Here is a 15,362-nt window from a genome sequence, read left to right as displayed (position 1 = left end):
GCACATGGTACAGATAGGCTGTGATTGGACCTGTCTGTGCCATGTGATCACTGTGGCCAATCACAGAGAGCAACACAATAGTACACAATCAATGGCATGAATAGAATCCATTCATTGTGTACAATTGTCATGTTGGTCTCCGGTGATTGGTCACAGCAATCACATGGCACCGGCAGCACGCCGGTACACTGATCTGTCATCCGTTGTGTCCTGGTGCAGCGCGGTATGTGAGGCACGTGAGGTGCATTCTGGGGAGGACATCATATGATGTCCACTGAGAACAGCGAAAATCCCGTCCAGCCCTCATTTTACGGCGGGGCGGGAAGGTGTTAAAGGTACAGGGACTCTCACCGCCGACCCGGTCGCTGCCTCCTGGCTGGCTGTCTTGCCTCGCAACGCTGTGGGTCCTGAGAGGAGTGCGGAGGAGCGAAGGGGATCGAGAAGTGGTGGACAGCCCCGGGCTCGGCTTGGTTCGGCTGAGTAGCTGTGATATCCCGGGGTGCGGGAAGCTCCTCGGAAGCCATCGGAGGTCACGTGGGCGCCTTCGGTAACTCCCGGGATTTGCTGGTCATCTGGTCACCTGATCCACCCGACACGCTCAGCTGCCAGGTCGGGGCCCCAGGGAGAACCTCGGAAGGCCGAGACATCGGAGCGGCAGGAGCCCGAGAGGTCCATCAATCCCTGCATCTGAAAAAAGCAGAACAGAGCAGCAGCAAGAGCCACTGAGGTATATCGAGGACTGAAATATTGAGTGAGTAAAAAAAAAAACGATCTGTAATGAGACTGGATGAGAGGATTGTGACTGTAAAAAATTGAGGATTAATTAGCCTTAAACCTACATCCCTGGAACTGAAATTGCATAGATACCTGCATACCTATGTTGCAACCCTTGCAATAACTATATCATAATCTGCATAAACTGAGTGCAAAATCTATACTATTCAGCAGCCGTATAAAAAAGATCTACATAGCTACGCTCATAACTGCTAACAATCTGCTGATAATCTGCTGAGAATACCTGCATGTCTTCTTCTATATACCCATTATAACAAAAATCTGAACTTCTGTATACTTGCTGGTGAAAATTGCTTAACCAACATATTATTCATACATCTGGGATATACTCACCACTAGATAACAAAATATTTAAATTATCAGTGTACTTGGTTATAAAAGTTGTATACCCAAACTGCTCACTCATGGTTGGGGAGAATTGGAGTCATGAAGATGAATGTGCTACCCAGGTTGCTGTTCATGTTCCAAATGATTCCGTATGGAATACCTGCAGGTTTCTTTACGCTGATAAGATCGTTAAATCAGTAAATATGTCTGGAACAGAAGACGAGCCAGGCTTGCTAGGACCCTCCTCATTAGACCCAAAAGGGAAGTGGGCTTAGCCCTACCAGGTTTTAAAAGATATTTCTTGGCAATTGTGTTGATTAGAATATCTGATTGGAAGTATCACAAAGACGCTAAGCTTGGGGTTCACCTGGAAACTGAGCTCAGTGGCACAGATCTTTTCACACGAATTTGGATCCCTAGGAAATACAGAACTTTGTCCTCTACCACATTACCGCTTACATGCTCCACCCTCATGGTGTGGGACTCACTGTGCAAGACGAATAAATGGACATATAACTCTCCTCTATTGCCATTGACCGGTCATAACTACTTTCCCCCGGGTAACATTGACCACGGGACTCACGTTTGGAATTTTGGGGCTACGGCCCAACTACATCAAGTAACTACTCCATCGGGTATCGTGCCTTTGTCTATAATACATAGCTCCACAGTGACACTCATAGACCAGTGGAGATACCGCCAACTAGCAGCTTTTGTGCATTCTCTCCCCAAACCGTTACGGTCCATCTCGGATCTGACACTCTTAGAAGCCGCTTTTTCTGAGGACCAACCAGTGGAGAAGCCTGTCTCCCACTTTTAACAAGCATTGCAAACGCTAACCTCCACAAGAGACCCTACTTTCTTACGCAATTGGGAACAAGACCTCCACAAAGAGTTGTCAACAGCCCAAAGATCCACCATCCTCATAATGGCTCATACCTCCTCTGGGGCTTCCAAAACTGCGGAGGTGAACTATAAATTGTTGACAAGATGGCACTACACACCCCTGTGGTGCTGCACAAGACCTTTCCACAAGCATCACCTCTGTGCTGGAGGGGATGCGGTGAACAAGCAACACATGCTCACATCTGGTGGTTTTGCCCACTTATACGCCCATATTGGCTAGCTATTCTACACTGGGCCAAGGAGATCCAAGGTTATGAGATTCCCAATGATCCGTGGATTGTATTACTACATTGTACAGGCAAACCAGTGGGAACGTATAAGAAATCTATAACACCACACCTCCTTAACGCTGCAAAGGCACTTATCTCCCAATATTGGAAGCAACTGACCATACCTACGCTACGCCAATGGCTAGTGAAAGTAGACCATATATACTATATGGAAGACTTGACTCTCTCCCTTAGAAATAAATCTTACCTAGCAAAGAAAATATGGTCCTGCTGGTTTGCCTTCAAATACACATCTGCTTACGCGGAAATTATGTCTCAACCTAGGTAATGTGATGTTGGCTAATTATATTGCATAAGAGGGAATGGACCAAGGCGGACACACTCCCCCTCCCTCCCCACCTTGTCTCTTGTTCTCTACTTTCACTCTTCTCTTTTACTTACATTCTGTCTTCTCAAGGTTTTATGCCTAAGTAAAGGGCTTTTACAGGGAAGATACTGGAGCCTATGCCCTGTGTTTTGTGAATATGTCGCCGATTTTGACAAGCTGGTAAGAACTGAGTGCATTGAGCCTCGATATATGTCATAGATGGTATTTGAATATGTATATAGATGTTTATTCCTGCATATATGGTTAACTGACTGTTCTGTTACTACGAGGTTCACTCGTCAACTTGTTTAAATCTTCTCTGTGTTGTACAGTGTGCATTATACATACTATTCTTCAATAAAAACTAATTAAACAAAAAATAAAAGTTGTATACCTTTAACTTATTACACAGCAACTCCTTTTTTTCTATGTCTAGCGGCTTGTGAAAACCGAAGCGGCAGGGATTGGTCTTTCAATCTACATATCTAGTAGTATTTATTACTGTGTCTGCGTATCCACTCGGGGACTGAAGGCTGTGAAGGTTGTGCTTATCTGACACTACAAAATTACCCAGAGTAGGGATTACTGCTTGCAGTGATCTCCATTCGAGGAAATAATGGTGAAAAAGGGAACTAAAGCAAACCAGGCGGAAGTGGGGAGCCTTAACACCAATAAAACCATACTTGGTCCAGAAGGGGTTAGACCAAACAGTAGAAAATATAGGTGCAAACGTAACACCATTGCTGACAGGGTATAACTTGCCTTTGCAGTAAGGTGCACATGGAAGGAGCAAAAAGCAAATCCACACAAAAACCTCCTGCGCTTGGGAGTGAGCCCACACAATGTAAGTTGGCTATATATCCGTCCTGGCTTGTATAGATGCACTTCGTCTTGCTGCCTCTTAGGACTGGGGGAGTCTGGAACAACTGAGACCATAAAAAGACAGAGAGGGCGCCCAGACTTAGTGCTGTAGACCCCTTTCACACAGGAGGCAGTTTTCAGTCGTTTTAGCGCTAGAAATATCGCCTGTAAACTGCCTCCCATGCGCCCGAATGTGAAAGCCTGAGTGCTTACACACTGGGGCTTGTGGGACGTTACAAAAAGTCCTGCAAGCAGCATCTTTGGGGAGGTTTTGGAGCATTATATACAGCGCTCCCAAACTGCCCCTGCCCATTGGAATGAATGGGCAGTGATTCCGAAGCGCCTGAAAAGCCATTTGGACGCGCCGCAAACACGGGTGCTTTTAACCCCATCTTTGGCCGCTATCGGGGTTAAAAGCGCCCCACTAGCGGCCCAAAACCACTGATTAAACAGCGCTAAAGCGCCGCTAAAACAAGCGGCGCTTTAGCGCTAACGCTGCCCAAGTGTGAAAGTAGCCTTATCCTTAACCACTTACCGACCGCCGCACGACGATGTACGTCCAAACTTTGGCGGCAGATATCGTTGTTATGGTAGCAGCTAGCTGCCATAACCCCGGTATCCCCGTTTTCGTGCGGCGGCTGGCTTTCAGATAAAAGTGGTCCTTGCGGCGGATTCACCGCGAAATCACTTTTATCGGTGGCGGGAGAGGGGTCCCCCCCTCCCGCCGCAATCCGGTGCCCTCCGCCGCTTACCAGAGCCGTCGGTAGCGGCGGAGGCGATCGCATCCGTCTCTGTCCTGTGTCTGGAGACGAGTGAGGCTAAGATGGCGGCCACTCGTCTCCATGACACTGCTGGGCGGAAGCGACGTCAAAATGTCACTTCCGTCCACGCCTCTTAACCACTTCAGCCCCGGAAGGATTTACCCTCTTCCTGACCAGAGCACTTTTTACAATTTGGCACTGCGTCGCTTTAACTGCTATTTGCGCGGTCATGCAATGCTGTACCCAAACGAAATTTGCGTCCTTTTCTTCACACAAATAGAGATTTCTTTTGATGTTATTTGATCACCTCTGCGGTTTTTATTTTTTGCGCTATAAACAGAAAAAGACCGAAAATTTTGAAAAAAAATGACATTTTCTACTTTTTGTTATAAAAAAAATCCAATAAACTCAATTTTAGTCATACATTTAGGCCAAAATGTATTCAGCCACATGCCTTTGGTAAAAAAAATGTCAATAAGTGTATATTTATTGGTTTGCGCAAAAGTTATAGCGTCTACAAACTAGGGTACATTTTCTGGAATTTACACAGCTTTTAGTTTATGACTGCCTGTGTCATTTCTTGAGGTGCTAAAATGGCAGGGCAGTACAAACCCCCCCAAATGACCCCATTTTGGAAAGTAGACACCCCAAGGGAATTGCTAAGAGGCATGTTGAGCCCATTGAATATTAATTTTTTTGTCCCAAGTGATTGAATAATGACAAAAAAAAAATTACAAAAAGTTGTCACTAAATGAAGGCCATAGTTTTGAAGGCCATAAAATGCCCAGACGGCACAACCCCCCCCCCCCCCCCCCCAAATGACCCCATTTTGGAAAGTAGACACCCCAAGCTATTTGCTGAGAGGCATGTTGAGTCCATGGAATATTTTATATTTTGACACAAGTGGCGGAAAAGTGACACTTTTTTTTTTTTTTTTTGCACAAAGTTGTCACTAAATGATATATTGCTCACACAGGCCATGGGCATATGTGGAATTGCACCCCAAAATACATTTAGCTGCTTCTCCTGAGTATGGGGATACCACATGTGTGGGACTTTTTGGGAGCCTAAACGCGTACAGGGCCCCGAAAACTAATCACCACCTTCAGGATTTCTAAGGGTGTAAATTTTTGATTTCACTCTTCACTGCCTATCACAGTTTCGGAGGCCATGGAATGCCCCGGTGGCACAAACCCCCCCAAATGACTCCATTTTGAAAAGTAGACACCCCAAGCTCTTTTCTGAGAGGCATGGTGAGTATTTTGCAGCTCTCATTTGTTTTTGAAAATGAAGAAAGACAAGAAAAAAAAATGTTTTTTTTCTTTTTTCAATTTTCAAAACTTTGTGACAAAAAGTGAGGTCTGCAAAATACTCACTATACCTCTCAGCAAATAGCTTGGGGTGTCTACTTTCCAAAATAGGATCATTTGGGGGGGTTTTGTGCCACCTGGGCATTCCATGGCCTCTGAAACTGTGATAGGCAGTGAAGAGTGAAATCAAAAATTTACGCCCTTAGAAAGCCTGAAGGCGGTGCTTGGTTTTCGGGGTCCCGTACGCGGCTAGGCTCCCAAAAAGTCTCACACATGTGGTATCCCCGTACTCAGGAGAAGCAACAGAAAGTATTTTGGGGTGTAATTTCACATATTTCCATGGCATGTTTGAGCAATATATCATTTAGTGACAACTTTGTGCAAAAAAAAAAAAAAATTGTCTTTTTCCCGCAACTTGTGTCACAATATAAAATATTCCATGGACTCGACATGCCTCTCAGCAAATAGCTTGGGGTGTCTACTTTCCAAAATGGGGTCATTTGGGGGGGTTTGAACTGTCCTGGCATTTTATGCACAACATTTAGAAGCTTATGTCACACATCACCCACTCTTCTAACCACTTGAAGACAAAGCCCTTTCTGACACTTTTTGTTTACATGAAAAAATTATTTTTTTTTTTGCAAGAAAATTACTTTGAACCCCCAAACATTATATATATTTTTTAAAGCAAATGCCCTACAGATTAAAATGGTGGGTGTTTCATTTTTTTTTTTTCACACAGTATTTGCGCAGCGATTTTTCAAACGCATTTTTGGGTTAAAAAACACACTTTTTTAAATTTTAATGCACTAACACACACTATATTGCCCAAATGTTTGATGAAATAAAAAAGATGATCTTAGGCCGAGTACATGGATACCAAACATGACATGCTTTAAAATTGCGCACAAACGTGCAGTGGCAACAAAATAAATACATTTTTAAAAGCCTTTAAAAGCCTTTCCAGGTTACCACTTTAGATTTACAGAGGAGGTCTACTGCTAAAATTACTGCCCTCGATCTGACCTTCGCGGTGACACCTCACATGCATGGTGTAATTGCTGTTTACATTTGACGCCAGACCGACGCTTGCGTTCGCCTTAGCGCGAGAGCAGGGGGGGACAGGGGTGCTTTTTTTTTTTTTTTTTTCCTTTATTATTTTTTTGCTTTTTTATCTTATTTTTAAACTGTTCCTTTCATTTTTTTTTTAATCATTTTTATTGTTATCTCAGGGAATGTAAATATCCCCTATGATAGCAATAGGTAGTGACAGGTACTCTTTTTTGAAAAAATTGGGGTCTGTTAGACCCTAGATCTCTCCTCTGCCCTCAAAGCATCTGACCACACCAAGATCGGTGTGATAAAATGCTTTCCCAATGGCGCTGTTCACATCCGGCGAAATCATGAAATGCTCGTAGCTTCCGGTTTCTTAGGCCATACAGATGTTTGGAGCCACTCTGGTCTCTGATCTGCTCTATGGTCAGCAGGCTGAATCACCGGCTGCATTCTCAGGTTCCCTGTTGAGACAGAAGAGCCAGAGAAAAACACGGAAGACAGTGAGGGGGGGGGGGCATTCCCTCCCACTGCTTGTAAAAGCAGTCTAGAGGCTAATTAGCCGCTAGGATTGCTTTTACATGAAAGCCAACTGGCTGGCTGAAAAGAATGATACCAAGATGACACCTAAACCTGCAGGCATCATTCTGGTATAACCACTCAAAGTCGTGAATTGCGTACCTGAAGACGAAAAAATGGTTAACAATAAAACACAGTAAACGGTAAAGTATAAAAAATTGCATACCTGAAAAGCAAACATGATAAATCATAATCACAATAAAACATTACAGAATAGAATACAGTAAAAAAGAGCAGAACAATAGAGAGAGAATAGAGAGAGAGAGAACAATAAAACGACAACTATTATTTTTTATTTTATACATATATTTTTTTTTTACACTTTTTTTTTGTAACTAACTGTAACCGGTTCCAGGTTCGGGTCTCTCAAAATGCGATGGCATCTTGGGAGACCCTGTGAAAGTGTGCCTAGTCTGTGTAATGCTGTACCCTACGCTAATACTCAACTAGTGAATGGTAGCGTTCAAAACATTCACCAATGCAAAGACCAGGATTGTCAGGACAGGAGGGACAATAATAGCGGGTGTCACGCCTATATCCGCGCTTGCTGCAGGCATGACATCTTTTTTGGGGGGGGGTTCGTTGGGTAGGGGTACTCGGGAGGACATAAAGAAAATGCCTCTCATGCAGCCGACTGCATTTGTTTGGGGATGTGAATGGGGGAAGTACGGGCGCTGCAGAAGTGGTGGTTCCCAATTAGGATTGGCGAATGCAGCAGGAAGGGCACTATGGGCACGACGGGCCTGTTTGTCTTCTTCTTGGTGGCAGTGGGACACTACTTGTGCTTGCCACCTCACCAGCTTTAACTGCACTTATGGACGCGCCACATCACCAAGTGTTACTGCAGTGCTGGTTTGACTACGACCGGGGTGTACTAGGCCGCTGGTGCTTGCCAGTTCACCAAAATGCTACCAAAAAAACTGTTAGCGATCGCAGAGATCAGGCCTGACTCTGCGAACGCTGCAGTTATGCATTTAGTGTTTTGTAAGTGTCAGTGATCGATCGATACTGCACTTGGGTGGGCTGGGCTGGGCCGGGCGGAGGGGCAAAACGCAGGTGCTAGCAGGTATCTGGGCTGATCCCGCTAACACTGCATTTTTGGGAACCCTAAATTGCTGGGGACGCTAGTATAGATCTGATCGGATCAGATATTGATCCGTACAGATACTATACCACTAAGGGAGGTGTACGGTGTGTGCGTGGGTGTTAGCGGTACTGGCGCTAATCTGACGCTGCCTGGGCCTGGTGCTTGCCAGTTCACCAAAATGCTACCAAAAAAACTGTTAGCGATCGCAGGGATCAGGCCTGACTCTGCGAAAGCTGCAGTTATGCATTTAGTGTTTTGTAAGTGACAGTGATCGATTGATACTGCACTTGAGTGGGCTGGGCTGGTCCGGGCGGAGGGGCAAAACGCAGGTGCTAGCAGGTATCTGGGCTGATCCCGCTAACACTGCGTTTTTGGGAACCCTAAACTGCTGGGGACGCTAGTATAGATCTGATCGGATCAGATATTGATCCGTACAGATACTATACCACTAAGGAGGCGTATGCTGCGTGCATGGGTGTTAGCGGTACTGGCACTAATCTGACACTGCCTGGGGCGACGCATATCACCGCCGGGCGATCAGGGGGCTAAACCTTTATTCGGTAATAAACGGCGGGTGCCCTGACACTATAAAAAATAAACTAACTAACCAGCGTCACCTGTAACAGTTATACGGTGATCAGTGGTGAAAGGGTTAACTAGGGGGCAATCAAGGGGTTAAAACCTTTATTAGGTAGTATATGGGGGTCCCTGTCGCTATAAAATGCTGACGGCGAACCTAAATATTTACCTCCCTAACTAGCGTCACCAGTGACACTAATACAGCGATCAGAAAAATGATCGCTTAGTGACACTGGCGACGGGGGGTGATCAAGGGGTTAAAACTTTATTAGGGGGGGTTAGGGGGGTACCCTAGACCTAAAGGGGGCTAATACTAACTGCCCTACCACACTAACTGTCACAAACTGACACCAATGCAGTAATCAGAAAAAAAAAAAACTGCTTGGTGTCAGTGTGACGGGGGGGGATCGGGGGTGTATTGTGTGGCTGGCATGTTCTACTGTGTGTGTATGTGTTGTGCACTCACAGTGAAGTCTTCTCTCCTCGGCGCCGGAACAGAAAATACCGAGCCGAGGAGAGATGAACTCATTTCCTTTGCTGCTGTTTAGCATACAGCAGCAGAGAAAGATTCACATTGGCTGGGAGCGATCGCGGGGGGGGGGGGGGCCACGAATGGATGGTCTCCCCCTCACCTCTCATCGCTCCTAGACAGAAGCCGACCGCCTCAGGCACCGGGGGGAGGGGCCCGACCGGACCCCCCGCCCGCTGGAGGCAAATCACGTACAGGTATTTAAGAGGTCCTGCCATGCTTTTTTCTATTACAAGGGATGTTTACATTCCTTGTAATAGGAATAAAAGTGACACCATTTTTTTTTTTTAAAACAGCGTAAAAATAAATAAAATATTGTAAAATAAATAATATAAATGTTTTTTTTTTAAAACCCCCCGTCCCGACGAGCTTGCGCGCAGAAGCGAACGCATACGCGAGTAGCGCCTGCATATGAAAACGGTGGTCAAACCACACATGTGAGGTATCGCAGCGACCGGTAGAGCGAGAACAATAATTCTAGCCCTAGACCTCCTCTGTACCGCAAAATATGCAACCTGTAGAATTTTTTAAGCGTCGCCTATGGAGATTTTTGAGGGTAAAAGTTTGACGCCATTCCACAAGCGGGCGCAATTTTCAAGCGTGACATGTTGGGTATCAATTTACTTGGCGTAACATTATATTTCACAATATAAAAAAAAATTCGGCTAACTTTACTGTTGTCTTATTTTTTTATTCAAAAAAGTGAATTTTTTCCAAAAAAAGTGCGCTTTTCAGACCGCTGCGCAAATACGGTGCAAAAAAAAAAAGTATTGCAACGACCGCCATTTTATTCTCTAGGGTGTTAGAAGAAAAACCATATATAATGTTTGGGGGTTCTAAGTAATTTTCTAGCAAAAAAACCTGTTTTAAACATGTAAACACCTAAAATCCAAAACAAGGCTGGTCCTTAAAGTGGTGTTCCACCCAAAAAAAAAAAAAAAAAAACATGAAAAATCCTAAGAAAAAAATACAAAAAAAATTTAAATATTTTTTTTTTTTAACTCACCTCTAAATGCCTGTTGCTAGGGGGTCCCTCGTAGTCTGCCTCTTTCAGTGCCTGGGCTGGTGACATCACTTCTGTCTCGGCACAGGAAGGGCTCAGCTCTGCTCCCTCCCTCCTGTCAATCATCTGGGAACCATTACAGGTCCCAGGCGACTGAGCGGCCAATCACGGCGCTCGGCGCCCCTCGCGCATGCGCAGTGGGTGCCAGGCTGTGAAGCCACAGCCCGGCGCCCACAGTTGCAATGCCGGCGCCACCGAACGGAGGGGGAGACGAGCGGGGCTTCCATCCCCGCATCGCTGGACCCAGGGACAGGTAAGTGTCCAATTAAAAGTCAGTGCAGTATTTGTAGCTGCTGACTTTTAATTTTTTTTTTTTTTTTTTTGATGGGCCCTCCTCTAAGTGGTTAAACCATCACTTTATTAATATAAAAAGTGGTAAGTATTATACTCACAAGATGACAAATGTATCAAGCACATCACATAGTACACTGTCATCTAATCCACATTGCATCAGATCATGTGGTAGGAGAAGGTGAAGAGCCAATAGGCTAACATGTTTCGAGGACTAGCCTCTTCCTCAGAGCCCTGAAGAAGCTAGTCCTCGAAATGCATTAGCGTATTGGATCTTCACCTTCTCCTACCACATGATGCAATGTGGATTGGATGACGGTGTACTATGTGATGTGCTTGATACATTTGTCATTTTGTGAGTATAATACTTACCACTTTTTATATTAATAAAGGGATGGTTTTAGGATAAAGCACTAGGTCTGGGCGCCCTCTCTGTCTTTTTATGGTTGCACATGGAAGGAGATTGCACAATACAGGCAAAGAAAAATTCCCAGCAGACTTACCAGCCAGCCAGCAAAAGAAACAAATTGTCGTTTCTAACAATTCAGGGTAAAAACAGAGGCTTTTGTTGCACTCCTTTGCAAAACTATGTGGAAGCCGCAGCGCCCCGCCAAGGCTCCTCTGTAAAGTGCGGCCCTAACTCTATATATGTGTTTAGTTGCAGGTTTGTCCCTACATAAGATTGTTACTCTTTATTGCTTTCACTAAATATCCTACAAAGAGACCCAGTCACCAGCTACAACTTTTCAATTTACGGGATTTTATTGACGCATAAATGTACTTTATTTATCACAAGTATTTCTATAATGCCGACAATTTACACATTTATATTGCACATTCATATCAGCCCTCTCGGATCTTACAATCTATAGCCGGCAACAGAAGGATTGAACCTCGGCTGGTTCAGCAGGGACAGGCCTGAGATTCAATCTATCCATGGGCAGGCTGGTTGTACTGAAATCGATTGACATCAATACAACCAGTCTGTGGGATTTTTATTCAGGCAATCACAGCTGGCAATGATCATTCTGTTAGCAGGGAAAGCACCCCGCTGGCAAAACACAATAGCGCTATGGGAGGGATTCCCCCATCTGTGTTGATGGGGGAAATCAAGCAATTTTCTTTCCATTCACCCATTGTGGACGGAAAAAAAGGTGCATAATCTATGGGCTGCTAAAGTCCTTAAGGTTGGCCATAGAAGTGTATTTTTTTTTTTCATTCAGGCAGTGGGCGGATCGGAAAAACCAAATGGAATTCCCATCCCCATCTGTTTACATAAAGCAAACACCCTAAAGAACACAGTTATATAGAAATGTAACAGTACCACACCAGTATTGTTAAGTAATAGTAGTCAAATTTTATTACAATATCCAATAAAAAAAATCCCATAGATGGGACTATATTGCAAATGTAGAAAACACTTTACAGTAAAAGGCATTGATCAGTGGGTGTAGCTGAGCCTAAGAGGTATTGCCACCCTTGCTGGTACAAAAAAGTGGTTACTGCCAGCCCCCACCTGTAACTGGTCACTGCAGAAAGGAGCATTTCAAAGGCAAACACATAAAAATAAGACATTTCCAAACTCAACTTACCGACCAGCCTGTGACCAACCAAACTGTCCTGTTGAGCAGTATGTGTCAAAGACAGGGGTTTAGTTGCACACATTTACAAATGCATGCGTAAGCCACAGAGCCACGGCAAGGCACCCCATTTTCTGTGGAACCTTAGAGGCATTGCCACCATTGGTGGTAGATGAGTGTATGTAGGTGGGAGCAGGGGGTACGCTGGGCATGGGGGAGTGAGGGCAGAAACTTGGGGGGAAGTTGCACTGGCCACACTCACCCCATACCCAGGGTAGTAGCGTCCCCTCTTGGTGGTAGATGAGGGGGTGTGGGCAAGGAGTACATATGGTTAAAGGAAGATGAGGTGTATATTCACTATAGATAGGTAAGGGGTGGAGTATGGCTTATAGAAGCCTCATATATATTTTTTTTTTTGGGTGTTAAGAGTGATATGGACATGGCTCATTGAAGCCTCTTAATTTTTTTTTTATCTTGGTTTGGGCGAATTGGGAGCATATTTAATATAAGGTATTTGGAGGAGGGGTGGAGGGAGGGGGGAGAAGGGAAAGTTTTTTTTTTTTTTACCCAGGGTGGTAGCGTCCCCTCTTGGTGGTAGATGAGTGGGTGTAGGTGGGGGCAGGGGGTATTACCAATATGCTGGGCGTGGGGGAGTGAGGGTAGGTGAAACTTGGGGGGAAGTTCCACTGGCCACACTAACCCCCTACCCAGGGTGGTAGCGTCCCCTCTTGGTGGTAGATGGGTGGGTGTAGGTGGGGGCATTACCAGTATGCTGGGCATGGGGAAGTGAGGGTAGGTGAAACTTGGGGGGAAGTTCCACTGGCCACACTAACCCCCTACCCAGGGTGGTAGCATCCCCTCTTGGTGGTAGATGGGTGGGTGTAGGTGGGGGAAGGGGGTATTACCAGTATGCTGGGCATGGGGAAGTGAGGGCAGATGAAACTTGGGGGGAAGTTCCACTGGCCACACTAACCCCCTACCCAGGGTGGTAGCGTCCCCTCTTGGTGGTAGATGGGTGGGTGTAGGTGGGGGAAGGGGGTATTACCAGTATGCTGGGCATGGGGGAGTGAGGGCAGATGAAACTTGGGGGGAAGTTCCACTGGCCACACTAACCCCCTACCCAGGGTGGTAGCGTCCCCTCTTGGTGGTAGATGGGTGGGTGTAGGTGGGGGAAGGGGGTATTACCAGTATGCTGGGCATGGGGGAGTGAGGGCAGATGAAACTTGGGGGGAAGTTCCACTGGCCACACTCACCCCATGCCCGGGTGGTACCGTCCCCTCTTGGTGGTAGAAGAGTGGGTGTATTGGGTTGTGAGGCAGTTGATCCAGAGGAAGGCGAAAAACCCCAGCAAAGCATGATCTAATGTGCTCCAGCTGGGGAAAAAATTCCTTCCTGATCCCCCAAGAGGCAATCGAATATTTCCTGGATCGGCCCTGTGTGTGGGGGAGGGCGGGCAATTGGAGCCCCACCCTCGGTGGTAGGTGAGTGGAGATGTGGGTGTCAGTGTGTGGAGAGCGGGGGAGGAGGCACCATCCCCCACACAGAGCTCTGGAGGGAGGAGCCATTGTCTGGACTACAGGCGGGTCACAGCGTGTCTGTGTGATCTGCCTCCTCTGTTCAGGCTCTAAAGCAACTACAAGTCCCAGCAATCTGGGAGTTGTAGTTCCTCAGAGCCTGAGCAGAGGAGGCAGGTTCCCCGGACACACGGACACGCTGTGACCCGGCTGTAGTCTGGACAATGGCTCCTCCCTCTGGAGTTCTGTGGTGGAGATGTTTCCTGGATCAGCCCCGTGTGTGGGGGGAGGGCGAGCAATTGGAGCCCCACCCTCGGTGGTAGGTGAGTGGAGATGTGGGTGTCAGTGTGTGGAGAGCGGGGGAGGAGGGACCATCCCCCACACAGAGCTCTGGAGGGAGGAGCCATTGTCCGGACTACAGCCGGGTCACAGCGTGTCTGTATGATCTGCTTCCTCTGTTCAGGCTCTAAAGGAACTACAAGTCCCAGCAATCTCTGTCCACATGAGGAACTACAACTCCCAGCATGCACTGTGTAAGTGATGGGGGTTCCGCTCCCAGCCTGGAATAAGATGCTGTGGGACTACATATCCCACCATGATTCTCTATGGAGATATTACAGGTCCAGTGATCTCTACATACCCCAGTCTGCTCCCCGGCCCCTCCCCCTCCTCAGGGGGAATTGCACCTCCCCAGTCCCGATCAGCCCTCCCCCATCCTGGGGGGAGGGGACCCACCACCTGTGGTGGGAGAGGATGGTGGGGTGCAATTAGCCCTGAGGAGGGGGAGGGTAGCAGGCTGGGGTATGTAGAGATTGCTGGGACTTGTAGTACATCTATAGGAGAAATCATACTGGGATATGTAGTCCTGTAACATCCTATTCCAGGCTGGGAGCTGAACCCCCATTACTTACACAGTACATGCTGGGAGTTGTAGTTCCTCATGTGGACAGAGATTGCTGGGAGTTGTAGTTCTTCAGGGGTTGAGCAGAGGAGGCAGGTTCCCCGGACACACAGACACGCTGTGACCCGGATGTAGTCCGGACAATGGCTCCTCCCTCCGGAGCTCTGTGGTGGAGATGTTTCCTCTTCTCCGCTCTCCTCACACTGACGCGCTCCCTTCCCCCGCTCGGCTATTTATCTGTTCAAGCCGTGACGTCACAAGTGTAACGGCTCCAGCTCCTGATTGGCTACTCATCCTCTGGTCACGCCCGTCCCATGCGCTGATCACGTGGCGTTGTTAGGTGGGTGCGGGCCGCACCGGGTGACACCCGCCAGAGGGGTGACACCCGTAGGTAGCGGCACACACCGCTACTCTGCCCGCTGCGGCTTGTGCTGTGTCCCTCAGCACAGCGGACTGAAGCCGCCTCCCCCTCCTCTCTGTTTACTTCACACAGGAGGAGGAGGAGCCCGAGGGACACACACGGCTGTGTGCATCTGTCCGCGCTGTTCTGACGTCTGTACACTTTGTGCATTATTACATACACTATGTGGGTGGACATCATGTGCAGGGGGATTCTATACTAATGGGGG

The sequence above is a fragment of the Aquarana catesbeiana genome, linkage group LG03, assembly GCF_042186555.1.
Source record: "Aquarana catesbeiana isolate 2022-GZ linkage group LG03, ASM4218655v1, whole genome shotgun sequence".
Taxonomy (NCBI): domain Eukaryota; kingdom Metazoa; phylum Chordata; class Amphibia; order Anura; family Ranidae; genus Aquarana; species Aquarana catesbeiana.
This window is presented reverse-complemented; position numbering follows the sequence as displayed.